The 15,495-nt window shown below is 31.1% G+C and overlaps 1 non-coding gene across 1 annotated transcript; it reads right to left on the bottom strand.

Moving 5' to 3' along the window:
- Positions 1–6,407: 6,407 nt before the first annotated feature.
- LOC116402305 lies at positions 6,408–6,489 on the bottom strand. The gene has a single exon (XR_004214817.1). It is a non-coding gene; the product is annotated as a small nucleolar RNA SNORD34 (small nucleolar RNA).
- Between the last annotated feature and the right edge of the window lie 9,006 nt (positions 6,490–15,495).

Raw genomic sequence — 15,495 nt, 5'->3', positions numbered from 1 at the left:
TTTTTTTTTAGCTTTTTTTCTTTTACAATTAGCTTATTATGAATCACTAAATATTGAAAGAAGGGTTGGAATGAGTTTAGAAAAATGAAAAATATTTAAGTGGTTTTAAATAGTTTTTATGTTGAGTGTATAATTGTAATTATGTCTCAATGACATTTTTCCAATCATTTGAATCTTCTTTTTTTAAGTTTTATTTGAGAAAAGAAAAGAAAATTGAGAGGGAAGAGGCAGTCGACACAAGAGACAAACACAGTTGGAGAGTTTTTCTTGCAAAAAAGAGAGGAGAAAAGTGCAGCCGAGCTTTTTCGAGCAGCGTTTGACGATGTCCAATGTTGGTTGTGGGTTTGCAGTAGGTTCTAATGTTCCTGCGTTTGTTGGAGTCAAGTTTAGCCGCAGCAGGATGATAGAAGGGTCGAGCGACGTTTTCGACAAGTTTCACGGTGAGTTTCGTTGTAGGTGTTCTGCTTTTCAGTTGTGGTTCTTCTTGGAGTTTGCAGTATGGGTTGTTCGACATGTGATTCTTCGGTTAGAGGAGCCGACATGAAGAAAATCCCAAAGTCTCTAGTTAGAGAAGCAGGCAAGAAGAAAATTTAAATGTATGAAGACTTTGAAGGGTTTGAAGGAGACGAAGCTAGAAACTCCAATAATTTTTGCAACTGATGAAAGAAATCGGTGTTAATTTTTTGGTTTTGGGGAAAAATTAGGATTTTTATAGGTATTTGTATTGAGAATTTAATTTTAATTACAGGGTATTTATGGCTCGTTGCAATAATTTTTTTCTTCATATTTTTGGATTTTGCTATTTTATCATGTATGAAAGTAAACCTTCTATTTTGTTATTCTTCTCATTCTTTTATCATTATTGTTGTTTTAAATATAGAAAATAGGATAAAACTATTTACAAATATAACCCGTGTAAAGACGCAAAAAAAAAAAAGAAAGAAGATAAAAATGCAAAACTTTTCTTGAGCCCACATGTGAAAGGTCCAAAAAGCCCACTTATTCAATAGACTCGTAATAAATCGCGATTTGACTCGGAGACTCGATATCAATCGTTCAACTCAACAAGTCTCATTTCTTCTTATCTAAACTGTGATCCACGTAAACATTTGTATGCTTCCTTCTTCTTCTTCTCTATTGATTATTTATTTTAATCCAGCTTCAACTCTCGTCTCTTTCTTATCTGTGTGTGTTTCTTTCTCTTTTCTTTCTTATTTATTCCTTGTATGTTTCCCTTTTGGTAAACAATAATCATCCACTTATTGCACTTTACTAATGGCTAAAACAAGGTTATTTCTAAAAGTATTTTGTCAATCTCTAACCATGATTAGTGTATTGATTTCTTACAAAAGCAAGCATTTAATGCCCCTAATTCATAGACCATCATGAAGGGACCAAATCTCGTAGCCAAAGCAAGTGATTGGTTTGCTATTAATTTTGGGTTGAAAAGCAGTAATACATAGAGAGAGAGAAAAAAAAAAAAAAAAAAAAAACAATGGTTGCTTATAGAAAAACTTAGGGAGAAGAGCTTTACCTTTGAAGACCTTTCTTCAAATCTTCTCCAAATCTTGAATTATAACACGAATTCTTCTTCATGAACAAATACACTACCAAAAGAGTCTTTCCCACTATTTTCTTGGCAAGGATTGGTTATGTGAGGACCTTTTTTAATGCAAGGGAATTGGTGTGTTCTGCTCAAGTTGAGAGAGAAGGCTAATTTTTGAAGAAGTGCTTCAAAGGTATATTGAATGGGATGAAGAGTTTATTTTAAACCATCAACCTCTTGTAACAATCTATGCTAAACAGTTACCAATAGTAACTTTTCAAATAAAAGTTACATATTATAGAATGTAAAGAGTTGGACATTACAAGCTTATGACTTAAAGAAATGAATACTAAAGTTATTTAAAATCCTTGGTTACATCAAATTCCCCTCAGGTAAATGAAAAAAAACTTGTCCCCGAGTTTAGGGTAAAAGAATGAGTTGGTCTAGTGAATAGTATTATGTTAGGTCAGCCACGTTGAAGATAGAAATGATATGAAGATCTTCTGGAAGCTCAAATTTGTAGGCATTAATCTTCATATTTCTTTAAGACTTGGAAATGGTCTAGCTTCCTTGGTTAAAACTTGTTGTATGTGCATACAGAGAATTGATTCTTACTGATATAGATCATCACTAAGTCACCTTCTTTGAATTCTTTCGTATCTTCTACACTCATCTGCTTTTATTTTGTATCTAGTTGTCAACTGCTCCAATTGTTCAATCGCTTCTTTATGCAATTCAGCTATCATTTCAACTATACACTCAACTTTCGATGGAAGATCAATAGAAGTAGGTAAATAAATAAGATCAATAATTAATCTAGAAAGGTTAGTGTATACTATCTCAAATGGTGACTTTACTTTAGATCGATTTTTCATATGGTTGTAAGCAAACTTTGCTTGGGCTAAAATAAGGTCCCATTGTTTAGGTCTTTTCTGTCCAATGCAGCATATAAGAGTTCCAAGGATCCTATTTGTGACCTCTGTGTTGCCTATCAGTTTGGGATAGACTCGTTGTGCTAAACTTCAAGCTCGTGTTGAATTTCATCCATTGTATTTTTTAAAAGTAGCTTTGAAATTTCATGTCTCTGTTTGAATCAATAGACTAGGGAATACCATATGAGCAAATAATTTCTTTAAAAAAATTGAATATTATTGAGGTTTATGCCATAAAATTCGTGGTTTGTAAATGTTAAACATATCCTAATATTCAAAAAGCTATTATTGAGGTATTGATCAATTAAAAGTAATAAAATATTTCATTTGCTCTTTATAACCTCGAATCCAATAAACTAAGTTTTCTTGACTATAGCATGAACACTTGAGCTTTATGTATCGACATAAAAATGAATCAAGTTCAAAACTTATAGTCTAAATGGTCTATAGTAAGGAATAAGGTTGGACACATTATTTTGAGGATACAATGGATATGTCCCTGCTTGTTTGAATATCTGCATCGAGTTCTAAGTTATCTTGGATATAAAATTTATGTTCTAAGTATGCAACTAGACTAGGTGGATAAGCTAGGGTCATGCGATAAAAAGGGTTGACGCCTACTTATGCGTTGTTTCTATCTAAAGATTTATCGATAGCGTACAACTTTTCCTCTCTCTTGTCCACGTGTAAGTAAAAAGAGAGGTTTCCTAGATAAGCTAGGGTCGAACACAAGGAATCTATGTTACTTAAGGTTATAACGTGTGATGTAAAATCATGTTGTACAATATAGATGTATTCACAGTAAAAACTATTTTAAGTCTAATTGTACTAAGTGCAAAGAGAAACAAGATGAAGGTGAAAGTGATGGTTATGTGTGACTGTAAACTTGGTTTTAATTAGGCGATATAGGGGAAGGAATATCCACGCACTATGACACGTTACAAGATTAATTAGTTGACTAAGGTGATACAAGTCATTTGTTAATTTCAAATTTAGGACGAGCCTCCTCTCATGCCATTGTCATACTTGCTCGCTTTTCGAGATGCAACTACTAAAAATTACCACATGATTTTACCTAATATGTTGATTACATTTTCTATAACTCATTCTATATTAAGGAGAGCAACCTTTTGATGTCTTATCGCCACACACTCGCATTTTTTATATGTATGTTAAGGAGGAATTCAATGACAAGATTTGTATTTCTATATTCTCTTCATTGCCTGATAAAAAAGGTCAAGGTCATTATTCTTTCAAGTGACAACACCCACTACCTCATTCTTTCTTTTGAATAGAATGATGTAATGAGTAAAGCACCTAACTAAATAAGATAAATAATACCAACATCCATAATCTCTACTTAAACTAACCATGTCTTGCATTTTATCATGAAAACAAAGAACCAATATTGTGAAAAGATAAAGAGATGAGTGAGTGAAAGGGGTAACATTTTGCATTTATAAAGTTTAAGCCTTTTGGCCATGAGGTTCAAATTGCAAACACGAATTAAATAGAAATTACAAGTGAAAGATACGAAAACTAAGTCAAACCTCAAAACATAATTTCTTATGCTCATTGTCTCCATCTTTGCCTATTATACCTAAGGGGAAAATGGGGTATGGATTCCTCTCAATTCTCTTATAATCTCTCATCTAAAATAGAGAAGAAACGTAAGGGATGAAGTTGAGCTTGATCATCAAAATTTCGCACACTCTTACTTGGAGGATTTAGCCTTTGTTGAAATTTGTGTTCTAAAACTTGTAATTCGTAATTTTAAAATCATATATTATTCAATAAATTAGTTATTGAAGACTTATTGGTGAAAATGAATACTATAATCTTGAATTCAATAATCTAAGGTCCCGAGTGAAGGGATATAAACCCTTTTGCAGCAAAATAATTTAACAGAACCATTTTACTCAAAATTAATTGGGATTTAAAAAACCATTACGTTGAAAAAATTACATAAACTAAATTACTGTAACGTAAAAGCCAAGTATGCTTTTTTTAAAAAATAGAAATACAGAAAAATTGGGACTTACTCTCGTTGTCGACTATGTATATACTAAACACTAAAATTGACCACCACTAGAAGCCTTTATAAACGTCTTGTCAAGAAAGTAAACGACATTTTATGTAGTCTTAAATGGCGCATTAGGCAGAAATTTCTATTACCCCTAAGGAGTCAATTAGTAAGCAGGTTGTTCTGTAACGTGGATGGCTCGACTCAAAAGACAAATGAGTGCAATATCGAGATTGGTGAGGCCTAACTCGGTGAGCTAGAGAGGATCTGAGCCAGAAAAAGAGAGGCTTTAAACGCAATTCGCTAAGAGAGGTTGTTAGGCAACCTAGGCGGAGGAGGAAGTGCCACCTTTACACCTCTAGATACCCGCTACAAAGAGCAAAGAGCAGCATTAGTGGCAAAAAACAATAAAGAAGACTCTAGAGGATGTCCTTGGATTGGACCGTTGATGACTAGAGGAAAAAGGGCTGAGATTGGAGTCTTATACTGCTGAAATCCTTGGCACCAAACTCTTTGGCCACTTCAAGTTAATACACTTTTAAACTTTTTTTCTCCTTCATATACATTTGAAAATAATCTTTTGCAACAGTTACTCTTGATGGAATCACAAACTTTGGATTTAATGCTCGACAAAATTGATGAAATCCTTCACTTCCTACAAAGTTAAATGACAATTCATCCAAGATAACCATATTAGCAAGCATTGTTCTACAATTCTCTTGAGTGAATGATGTAGCCATTAAAATACTTTTAGAACCTCCCTCTCCTTCAACATTATTTTCCAGTGGATCTACATACTTCTTACATTTCTCTAAATGTCATTTTAAATTAGTTACACCATTTCTTTTGGAATCACAATCATATAAAGTCCCACAATGTTTACAAGCAATCCTAGAATATTTAGGATCACATCCTTCTACTTTTATAAAATGTTTCCATACCGATGTTGATGGTTTAACCGATTTTCTTTTTTCCAACACTGGACTAGAACAACTTTGTTTTGAAGTTTCGTCTATAGAGAATGAAGTCATCCTAATAATCATCAAACAAAACAAACAAAAAAGCACACAATTTTTAACTAATAATAATCAAAGAAAATAATAAGTAAAGCATACCATAACTTGTAATCGACTAGGTAACAATCATTAACTTATCACTTATCACATTATTTACTGAACTTGAACAATGAGTATTATATCATTAAAAGAAATGGAAATTCATGTTCAAATTTAACAAATCTAAAAGAAAATTAAAGCAAAAACAAATCAGCTATCAAACACTTTTTATATCAATGGGTTGAACTTCTTAAAAGGTGACAAATTAAAGTTTGAATCAATTAGATTATTTGGTTGGATGGGAGAAATTAGTTTAACCTCAACAGAACTACAAAATCTTAAGGTTTATATGGGGGAAAGGGAAAGCTTGAAATTTGAGGTTAGAGGTAGAGATTCATTTGGTTTCATTGTTTAACCCTAAACCCCAAAGCAAAATGTCATGTGGGTTGTTGTTCCTTTCAATGGAAAGTCAAGCCCTTTCATTGTGTACTGTATTTACTTTTTTGTTTATCTCTTTTGTTTTGATTTCATCAGTACTGTATTTACAAAACTCTTTTTTTCTTTCTTTCACATATATGTATACACACACACACCCATTTTCTTTATATTTCATAACTAAAACCCAAACCTATTCAATTCAAACACATTATCATTACATAAAACAAACCCCCCATCATCATAAAATTAAATTTGAGCAGTCTTGGTTAGATCAAATATAATTTGTGAACCAATATTACCCATAGAGAATGCAATAAAGAACGATAAAGAGTTTAAAGCCTGGTTGAAAGAAATCAAGGAAAAGAAATCAACACACAGAAAATCTGTATGAAATTAAAGAATAGAAAACAGAATCAGGCTTCAGACAGAGTGTTCTCAATCATAAAATTATCAGACAGTGTAGGCAAAGCAAAGTATCAATCATCATTGGCCTGATTCAGGAAGAACAAATATAAATGAAAACAAACAGAATGGAGAAAAATGGCGAGTGAAGAGATGGCTCAGTTCAGTGGGGTAGTCGACATGGAATATACATAATGCTATGGGGTTCAAATGAAAATCATCAAAAAATGACGAACAACGAAGAACAAACCATCGAACCTAGAATGAGAGAAGACCCACAAAGGAGAATGACAGAGAATGAAGAGGAGATCGACGGATGCAGAGAACGAACAACGAAGGAGTGACAAAATAAAAAACGAAGGAGAATGGCGAGAATGACAGCTTCTTTTCATGAAGAGAATGCAGAGAACGAAGGAGAAGAAAATGATGGCTACTAATCTTAACCTAATCGGTTCAACCGAACTCGATCAGAACCGAATCAATGTTTGGTTCGATTTGATATTTTAAATATATGAAATTGGATAAACATGACGCAATACATGATGTTGCTTAGTTAAATATAATTTATTGTATTTAAATTAATATATTGTGTATGTTTGATTGATTTTCATGTATTTTTTTAATATAAGTGTTATATTAATTAAGATAAAAATCAATTTGCATTCAGCATAATACATCCTTAGTCTAATATAATTGTTATATTAATGTAATGTTATGCATGATATATGGTTTATTAATTATAATTTGATTTTAGTTAATTAAATCATAATATACGTATTATAGGACTAGTTAATTAGTTTTATAATAGTTATAAAATTTGATAATTAGAAACCGTCAACCTATAATAAAGAATTGCATGCAAACATAGGATCTTATGATTGATTTGATTTGATTTTAAATTATTTAGAATTAAATAATCCTAAGATCACACTAATTCTAATAGGATTATAATTATGTCTTATTTTAGTTTAATGAAACTAAGTAGGACAAATAGGATTTAGGTTATAAGGAAACTCTACAGGTAAAGTTCTGTCTAAGGTTGAAGGTACTTAAGTTGATAGTTTATGGAACACCTCCTACCTGAAAACTGACCCAGAAACGACGTTGAATTAACTTTATTCCGATTAGCATACTTTATTTTTGGTTGTTTTGATGCACATGGCAAGGCCATGGCACAGTCGAACGACAAGACATGCACTCAGACTGTGTGTCCTACTATTCTCATAGATTTTTGAAATTACTAATTTGTTTGATTTATTCGTTTCAAGTGCTTATTAAGAACTCTCTTGGAACACGACCCCAACTTCGAGTATACTACTTGCAAATCTTGTTGCATAAGTTGGGTAAATTTGGTTGAAAGAGTGTTTTAGGTAGAAATTTCTTACAACTCAATTCTTTTGTATAATTCTTTTACCTATTGCTTAGACACTCGTTGTAATTAGATTGATCTCTTGTTTTCAATGGTTACTAGTTCTTGCATATTTCTTATTCTTTAAATCACCTACCTAAAAAAGCTTTTTTCAATGGGATACTTTTGACCAAAGTCTTCATTTATTACACTATACGTGTATGCTTCATAGTCCACAAATTTGGATTCTTCTTGAGTCTATCATGTAGTGGCAAACAAATTGTACAAAGATCTTTAATAAAGCCTCCAATATAACTCACACAATCCAAAAATTGTTGTAACTGTGTGTTTCTTCCAGAGTGACATCTGAAAATTTGTTTAGAAAGTCGAATGATCTTTGAATTGGCTCGTTGATTTCTTGGTCAATTTCGTAACCAAGTAATCTAATTATTGTTTGCAAAACTTAATTTTTGGTTGAGAAACCAAAAGATCATTTGTTTTAATAACGTTGAAGAACATTTGTAAGTGTGAAACATTAATTGATCAACTATATTTGAGAATATCATAACATCGACCATATAAACTATTGTAAAGTTTTGATATTGTTAAATATGTCATTTATGATATTTTGAAATTCATATGGAGCATTTTTTTTAATCTGAATGGCATTACGTTCCATTGAAACTGTCCAAATGGGATATTGAAAGTTGTTCTTAAATGATCAAATACCTTCGTCATGCTTGCTTGCCTTTAGGGATGCAAATACTCAAAGTTACTAGATGATTTATATCTAATCTATTTGAGCACATTATTTACAACTCATCATATATTAGGACGGACACCTCTTAGTACTTTATCGCCACATACACTAGCATTTCTGATAAGTATGTTAAGAAATTTAGTGACAAGATTGTCGTGTTACATTCTCATCACCCTCTATTTAGTTAAATCCAGGTCATCACTCTTTCGAATGACAACATTCAATACTTCATTCTTTCTCTCGAATATAATGAAGTATTATTGATTTCAGTATTCAACTGAACAAGATGAATAATACAAACATGCATTTTCTAAAACAGAGATGAAGAAATGGGAAAATGAAAGTAGAAAGAACTTACCTATATAAACAAAACTTTAGGCTTTTTGCTCATGCAGTTCAACTTACAAATACAAAATAAAAATAAAATACAAGTGAAAGTATACAGAAAGGGATCGAGCCTTTAAGCATAATTTCTTTTGCTCATTGGCTCCATTTTCTTCCTATTACACTAAGGGAGAGAACGAGATATGGATTCCTTTCAAGTGTGCTCTAGGCTCTTACCTAAAACACAAAAGGGAGGTAAGGGATGAAGTGAGCTTATTCTTTGGATTCTTGCATACTTTGTGATGAGAAGCTAGCCTTGTATTTATAGGCAAGGACCGTTAGGACTTAACATCGTCTGCGATTCATTAATTCTTTGACAGAGTTGTGCAATGCTGCAAATCGCCAATTTGAAAATACAAAGAGAATTTCGTCCTTTTCTGACATTCATGCCAACCATTTTTGTCTTCCAGCATTGTAGATTGCTTAGCATCATTTTGCTTATCACCTGGTTGTTGCCCGTCTCATCGTCTGACATTTGTTGCTTAATTACTCCTCTTTCTTTTGCCTAATAATCATGCATTTAGACATAAAAACTATGATAAACAAGCATAATACTCTTTTAATACTTATAACCCGTAATCATCTTATTTTATCTATTTTGCTAAGCGTTTTCTTCCTTTTTCTCATGTTAAAGCTTCATTATTTTATCTAAAAGACCATAATAACTTGTTCATTTTCTACAAGTTATCATGTGTACACTCTACTAAAAGTTTACATTTGAATTCTTCTCATTGTAGATATATATATGTGTCCACGAATATAAAATAATAACAGCAAGTTAGTCCTTCAAAAGTGTCGATAACGTCAAATGGGTCAAATTACTATTTTACCTCCAGGTTACTTCTTAGTTCTTAAATATTAGTGCTTCTCTAGTGAACATCAATATGTTTATGGTTCAACCAATAAACAGAAACCCCTCTTGTGTCATAGAGAGGGTAGGGTCGTTTGTTTAAGTCTTAGAGACACCATTTAAGGGAACACTCATCTACTTACCCCAAAGTCATGAAGGAGTGGATATCATCTTGTGTGATAATACTTTCAGCTCCCTACTTGGTCTTGTCCCCAAAATGATAGGTTTATTGAGTTAACAATCTAAGCACTCTCACCTGTAGAAATCCTGACAATCCATTGCGAACAGGAGTTCATAATACACTCATGATTAAGACTAATTGTTGCCTATGATATACAATTGAAATAGAAACTCAACTAATTAATGGGGTTACATATAATGGTTGATATTTCGTGGTCCAGTCTTATACAAACTCATTGCATTTGATGCCCTCACTCGCATGTCACATCTACATGAACATGTTGGATCATTGCATTTTTATCAAATACAAAGTGAATCATATCCATAATGTTACCATGATAAGGTACCTAATTGGTACCTAATCCTATACTAGCTAAACCTGTTACAAATTTCTTAAAATACTAGAAAAAATAAACAATTTCTAAGTGCGTATTTGGTAATCCATTTTTTTTCTTGTTTTTCTCTTTTAAATTTTGGTTTTAAAAAACAATTTTATTCGGAATTTTATTCAACTTTTTTAAACAAAAAAACTTGTTTTTAAAATTAGGAAGAAAAATTGAAAAATGAGGAAAAAAACTTTCAAAAATTATTTTTTATTTTTCTAAAACAAAAAAAAACAAAATCAATTACAAAACATATATGATTTTTTGTTATTAATAAACAAAATTTTAAAATAAAACAACAAAAACAAAGACAAAAAGTTGAAATGTTAGCAAATGATGTTGACATACCATTAAGCTTCTCTTCCGGAAGCATTATATCGAACATGTGATTTTTTTTCTATTGTGTAGAATTTACCTCCGGAATGTTAAAAGGGGTCTCTTAGTTTGAAAAAACCGAACTACTCTAGATAGAATTTAATTAGGAATTTTTCAAAAATAGAAAGATTGACAAACAATTTTATACTCCATATATAGAACAAAACTACTGAGAGACAAAATTCATTACACTTCATTTTTAAAACTAAAAACTTCATCAAACAATTTATTTTAACTTTGGACTTTATAAAACTTAATTATTGATATATAAGCTTACTTTCCACTACCTAAATCCTTTATAATTTTACTCATGTTTATTTGATATTGATATTTATATAAGAGTGATTCTAATATAATATACAATTATTGCATGTATATATCACAATTTCAGTTTTCTTTAAATATTATTTGTGTTCTAACTTTATTCATCAATTTTGATCAGAACCATGATGTTTCAGGCGGACCAGTTACGAGATCAAACACATCAAAGATCAACCAATCATTCATTCTTCATGTACAAGGATGGATAAGGTCAAATCATCCTCAATTCCATGTGCCACATGCTAATACAAGAGACGAAGGAACATTTGGAGTATTGAATGTCAATGTTTTCTCAGTTGAAGCGGACTAAGAGGTAGACGTTAAGCTTCCATGAAGCCAACAATTTGAATACCTCATAATTTAGCTACTATCACATTTTCATTGTATTTCCATTTGTTTTAATTTGACAAGTTAGAGTAACGATGATTAATAGCTTAGTATTAAAGATGGTGGTTAGAAATTAGTTGTTGGAAGATAGAAAGCTTAGTTAATTAACGTTTTATTTTTGACTTTTTGGTGTTTTCTTTAATTAGGATAGAATCTCTACAACGCTATATAATGCATTTATCCTTCAAATTGTAAGAACAAGACTTTCGATAAAATGCAATTTGAAATCTCATTTCGAGAATTTTTCCTTAATTTGCAATTCTTGTGATAGAATGCATGCGAATCATTTAATCTTACATTGATCAAGTTTGATTGTAGAGTGACTCAATTTAGAACAAGATTTCCAAATCTTTGCTTCTAGATCTTTGATCTAAGAGGTAATCGAACCCCAACTTTCACTTAGTTGATCTAAATTAGTATATGGAGGTGTTAGTTTCTTATTTCAAAGATTCTTGCTACATTAATAGCTTGAATCTTTAAATTGAAGATTAGAATTGCCTTATTAAATTTTGTTAATTCAAACAATGGAAGAAGTCTACACTCGGTGTAAGAATAAATGCACTGCCATAATTTTCAAAGTTAATCTTACTAATCCATCAAATAACATTCACATGTGACGTTAGTTTAAAAGTAATCTAAAAATAGGGTGTAAAGAATACACACTTGAATTTAATATAAATTGATATATTTTTTGAGTGGGTTAAGAAAACTGAAACTTTGTTATTAAGAATAGAGATAGGTAAGAGTTAACAGGGATGAGTTCCTACTTTTATCACAAGGAAAGCTTTTACAAATCACTATCCATGATCATTAATATGAAAAAGGGAAAGAAAAAAAAAAAAGTGAACAAAAGTTGAAATTTGAAGACAATTACCAAATAAATAAGAATAGCAATGTTGCTCAGCTTGCACCAACTTCACTTCCTTTTTATGTCTTTATGAGATTGAGATGGACTCTGACACAAAAGATTGCCTCTTTTTCACTCTCTCTTCTCTTTTCTTTTCTTTTTTGAAACTCCCTTTCATACATCAAAACCCATTTTATTAAATTACTATTATTGGCCATTAAATTCTGCTTTTCAAACATTTGTATTGATTTGAATTTAATTTAATTGATGGTGGACTTCAAATATATATTTTCAAACACTTTTATGTATATCTTTTTATAATATGATGATTTGTAAAGGTTGGTTGGTGCATTACATTTACAATATGGTGTTGAAATCACCTTTTTCTCAACGTGTGATTTCAAAAATTATAATAATCTGTTTGAAATAAACATTCATAGTAAGTATTTGAATATATTTTCATTTTGAAAATTAACTTTTTTTAGCAATTAAAACTCATACGATTTTTAAAAAAATATTATTATTATATACATGTGTGAGGAATTATAAAAATAACAAATTTGACAAAATATTTAAATATATAGGAAAAATTTTCACATTCTGTCAATAATAGACATTGATAGTCACTACTTATATGAGTCTATCAATAACTATCATCCATAGAATTTAAAAATTTTATTGTTGCTTGTAAATATTTTAATTTATTTTTAGAAATAATTATATATATATATTAGTAATTTTGAAAATGGGCTAGTATTGAAAATAATTGGAAAAAATATAACATAGATGGGAGGAGAAAGTCAACTAGTTTAGGTGTTCGATAATTATTTAGACTTTATTTTGTAATCATTTTTAGTCATTTAATTATTATTTTAGATTTTTGAAAATCTGTTTTTTATTTTTAGTTTTTAGTTTTATGTTTTAGAAACAAAATTAAAAAACATGTTTAATAATTGTTGAGGGAGTACAAATACTTTGTTGAGGAGAGAATCGATATCGAATAACTATATTACATATATGTCCATATACACGTTCAATACGTGATTTGAATAATCTGTTTTTTTTTTTTTTTTTTAACTTTCAATACATGTATTCCCTACCAAATATGTGAAGGAAATACACTAGGCCATTTTTTTCGAATAAACTCAATCACTTGAAAAGCCCAACTCATAACCTATTTTATTTAAAAAGTTCACTTAAATTGAGCAATCCAAAACAAAATAAATTAAGAACAATAAATTTTTTTAAAAAGTAGAAGAGAAAACTCAGATAATTTGTTTCGTTCTCCAAGATTCTCATAAAGTGGGCATCTAAGGGCCCGCTTGGTAATGCTTTTGTTTCTTGTTTTCTGTTTCTTATTCTCTGTTCCTTGTTCCCTGTTTATTCTTTTTTGAGAACAAGAAGCATGAATGTGTTTGATAACTATTTCTGCTTCTTGTTTCTTGAAAAAAAGAAACAAAAACAGAAAATGTGTTTGATAACTGTTTCTTGTTTTTTTATTTTTTTTATATTTATTTTTTTATTTTATTCACATCTAATTGAATTAAACATTACATTACTCACTTTATCAAACCTAGATAAGAAGGTCTTCTAGTAATCTTATGGAGATCAAGATGAAGATTGAGATATCAAGGACAAAGTTGATGAAGAGGAAGACGAAAACCCACGATGAAGAGGACTGAAATCCACGACGAAGAGGAAGAAAAAGATCAATTATGAAAACACAGATTTGGCGAAAACCCACATATTTGGCAAAAACCTAGATCCGATGAAGAGGAAGATGGCAAAGACAATGAGAGGAAGAGGAAGACGAGGGTTATTTGGGAAAACCACGTAGAGAGTGGTTATTTGGGGAAGAAGATGAGACTAAGAGGAAGAAAAAGAAAATCACATGGGAAAAGGGAAAAGAAAATAAAAAAATAATTGAGAAAAAAAGAAAAGGAAACCAATAAAAATAATTGAGAAAAAAGAAAATAAAATCAATAAAAATAATTGAGAAACGATACATGAGACTATTTTTTCTTCCCAAATAATTCCTTATAAAATGAAAAATGTTTATACTTTTTTTTAGAACGAGAAACAGGAAACATTACCAAACACTTACATTTCTTAAAAAATGAAAACAGAAACAAAAAACAGAAAACGAGAACGTTATCAAATGGACCCTAAATTATCACATTTATTTTACAATAGCGTAAGATGTCCAAACATATTGTAATGGTAATTGAAGTTAATGTGACTTGACAAGGCTATATTTGACACTGACATATGCAGAGGAATTGAAGTTTCCCTTCCAAAGTTGCCTATAAAAGCCTTCATCTCTACTATTTTAAAAAAAGTCTGAATGGACCAAAACCTAGAGGAACTCTGGAAGGTTTCTCCCTAAGTGCCGACGAAAGGAATTGTCTTTCCTCTTTTGTAGAAATTCTTCCTTTCTTCACCTCTTCTCCGGTCAACTTCTAAGTGAGAGCTTAGAAAGAGATTAGAGAAAGAAATCTCCATCCATCCCCTTAACTTGCAAAAGAGCCAATGAATGCATTTTTATGCATTCCGCGACCCGACTTTCCTCTTTACTTTCCATGTTTTTTTATACTTTCAATGTAGTGTTTTGACTTTTGTATTTTCATGGTCGGAAGGTCTACAATTATCAATACATTACGTCTTTACTCATTGTCAATCTATCGCTTCTTTATTGTTCTTGTGAAAGTGTTTATAAGTAGTTTAAGCTTGTGGTAAGTGCTTGGTAAGAGATCTTTACTTATAAGGTTCATCGCGTTAACCTGAGCTTGACTTTATCGCTTGGCCAGCGTTTGTCATCAAATGCTCGAGAGAGTAAGTAGCAAATACATAGCTAAACACATGCAGAAAGGAGAACAGAGTTTGAAAACAAACTTCATTCTGGCGATTGACCTTCATCATTTGTGTCCCAAAAGGAGAACAAGTGTGGTATCTTGACATCAAGAGCTTGTTTGCCTTAATAGAGAGGCAATGTGACTCTTACAAGTAAGAAAATCTAAATAGCTATCACCTAATTTATCTTTATCATTTGTATCCTGAGAGGTGAACAAGTGTGGCGTTTAGGCACTGAGAGGTTGTCCTCCTTAATTAGAAGATGGTTAAATGATGTCTATCAGATTAGGGACCGTTGCATGAGTTAATCGCCTACAATGCAAAGAACTTCCTTCTCATTTCTTTAACACAAGTTATTTCACCTTCCATAGTCATGCCACTTCGTGCCCTCTTCTACAAAACATCTAGTTTAAA

This window comes from Cucumis sativus, chromosome 2 (assembly GCF_000004075.3).
Source record: "Cucumis sativus cultivar 9930 chromosome 2, Cucumber_9930_V3, whole genome shotgun sequence".
NCBI classification, from domain to species: Eukaryota; Viridiplantae; Streptophyta; class Magnoliopsida; order Cucurbitales; family Cucurbitaceae; genus Cucumis; species Cucumis sativus.
Note: the sequence above shows the minus strand (reverse complement) of the source record. Positions and strands in the feature narration are given on the sequence as shown.